Source organism: Otolemur garnettii, unplaced genomic scaffold (assembly GCF_000181295.1).
Source record: "Otolemur garnettii isolate 467f Iridium unplaced genomic scaffold, OtoGar3 scaffold00147, whole genome shotgun sequence".
Taxonomy (NCBI): domain Eukaryota; kingdom Metazoa; phylum Chordata; class Mammalia; order Primates; family Galagidae; genus Otolemur; species Otolemur garnettii.
This window is the reverse complement of record NW_003852542.1, coordinates 329827-332545: the sequence shown is the minus strand read 5'-3', so window position 1 is coordinate 332545 and position 2719 is coordinate 329827.

Here is a 2719-nt window from a genome sequence, read left to right as displayed (position 1 = left end):
TTTGGAGTTACACAATAAACACCTGGTCCTTAGGTCCATTCAGTGGCATGAAAACTAGTATTTGTTACAAAATGGTGTGGCTATACCATTCTGTGGGTATCCATCCCATATTTGCGGTGCAACTCAGGGAAGTATTTGGGCTTATATTTTTGGTACAATTTCTCTGTTCCCACATAAAGGGGCAAGCTGACTGAGCTGACCAAGGGAAGGAGTAAAACAGATAATAAATGGTATCAAATTTCTGTCATACAATTCTGAAGTAAGTTGCCTTATTTCTCAGTTGTGACGGTGTCATTAATTTGTATCTAATTGAGGCAAGTTTAAGCCATACACATTTATTGACAGTATTGATGTGTGTGGTGGACTTCTGTTCATCCTGTGGTGTAGTTTTTTGTTACTTTGTTTTACCTCTTGAGCCATTGTGGTTTCTGAGCTCTGAACTTTATTTACTTTTGGATAGTTTTACACTGGTGGGTGTCTACCATGCTGATTATCATATAATGCAGGTCTGGTCTTCCCAGATTCCCTCAGTGATGGCTTGTCTGAAAAAGTCTTTAGTTCTCCCTCATGTAAGAAACTTAGTTTTGCAGGATACAAGATTCCAGACTGGCTATTATCCTGTTTTAGAAGTCTGAGGCAGGATCCCTCCTCCCATTCTGGCCTGTAGACTTTCAGTCTAGAAGTCAGCAGTTAGTCTGAACTGTTTTCCTTTGTAAGTTACCTCCTTTACACAGACAAATAGTTGGAGATCTTATACACTGGGAAATGAGGAGACTGGCCTCGCTTGAGCAGGAACCAACTCATATAAGTTTTTGCATCACTTATTCACAAGGCTCTGCTTAGACCTGCCAAAGATAGAGTTTGGCTCTTCAAGAGTGCTGATCAGGGAGGGTGGAATCTGGGTCATTACAATGTCCCCAGTGTATCCTAAAGTAATAAGAGAGAAAAATGAGTCTATTTGCAAGCATTGTGATCAATGTTTATTTATATTTTAATATTTCTGGCTAATTCAATTTCCTGCACTTTTGATTCATATGCCCAAACTGTCCAATTTATAAAGTGATCCCCAAATTTGCAAGGTACAGAAGGGTCTCTAGAAGTCCTCTAAACCATCCCCTACTTTCTTTGTAGGAGTTATCACCAGATGAATGGCCCTGCTTCTTCTGTCACCAGATGAATTGCCCTGCTCCTTCTGGAATCTTCCTCATTCTTTGTTCTAGGCCTCGCAAGTCCCATCCAGGGGGACCAGACATGCACATCTAACATGTGCACAGAGCACACATGGGAGGCAGTGGGCCCTAGAGCTTCCTTCCCACCCCAGTCTCATTCCTCATCTCCTTACCAGTTACTCAGAGCATTAGCAGCCCCAGGAGCTGAGCAATGATTCTCATTATTATTTGAATGACTAGAGTAAAATTTGCCTCCTTTATAGAAGAATGTACATGTACTTGTAAAACCTCTGAAAATTCCATAGTTAATAAAACTTAGCATTTATTTTCATGATCGTGGATATTCATGTTAACAATCATCTGGCAGATTAAGGTGGTCAGCACGGTGTTTCTATAGCTGGACACTGAGCTTGGCTCAAACCTTTGGACTGTGTTTGATCTGGGACCAAGACAGTGACTATGTCAGGAAAACATTTGTATGGCAGGTAGCAGGCCTGAACAACATCCCCAAATCAAGCTCAGCAGGCAAATGTAAGTGCAGGAATCTACCTCTAACACAGCTGCAAACAATTTTTACTTATCCTTTTACTATATTAATTTGTAAAGTCTCTGAAATATTTACAACATTTAATTTTTGAGGTATTTTCCCATGGGAAAATAGTCATGTTTTTCGTAATTCTTATTTGTCCAATATGAAATATTTATCAATATAGTTTTGCATTAAATGGAAATAAAGGTGGGCATGTTTTCAACATAGGACTTTTCTCATTGGAAAAAGAAATATCTTTCATTAAAGCAAATGACATTTAAAATGCAGCTGCTTAAAAATATTGTAGATTACCTGTTAATTTGTTAAATTTAAGACTGTCATTCAACATGCCTGGGATGCGTTTGCTACTTGGCAGGTGTAACCTGCTCACAGGGATCAGCCCTGATGCTGCACTGGTATCCAGACAAACATAGAGTAACAAAGTTTCCTATGAAGGACAATTTATCCTATACACACCTTTAGGTTTTCCTGTTTGTTTTGTCAAGAGGGGGTTTTTATTTGTTTGTCAAATGATTGGTCTATATTGTAGACAATTTTCTCATTTTTCTTCTTACTCTATGGCTTAATAGCATTTTCTTGCAATGATCTCAGACTTCCTAGTAATAAGTGAAACCACATTCCAGCACATTCCAACACAATCTCAGATCTGAAAAGTTTTGAGATTTGGGGAAATATTGCCCTTACTTGGTATCACCATCATTTCTGGAAACACAATTCCCCAAATCCCTCTTCCCTCTATGGTTTCTTGTAGGGTTACTCAATGAAGGGCCCTTCCTTCATATGTGAAAGTCAAAAGAGGATGATTCAGTATTTAGTGACACTTGTAGGCAGACACCTGGACAAAGCTGAGGAATGGGGGATCCATTGGGGAAAAGCTGCACTGGCTGAAAGCAGCAGCAGCCCCACCCTGGGGGTCCCAGACTGGTCTGAGGACCAAATGGATAAGCAGCCGGTAACTCCAGTGGCAGATGGACTCTGACTATTGGCATCCCCCCAGGAT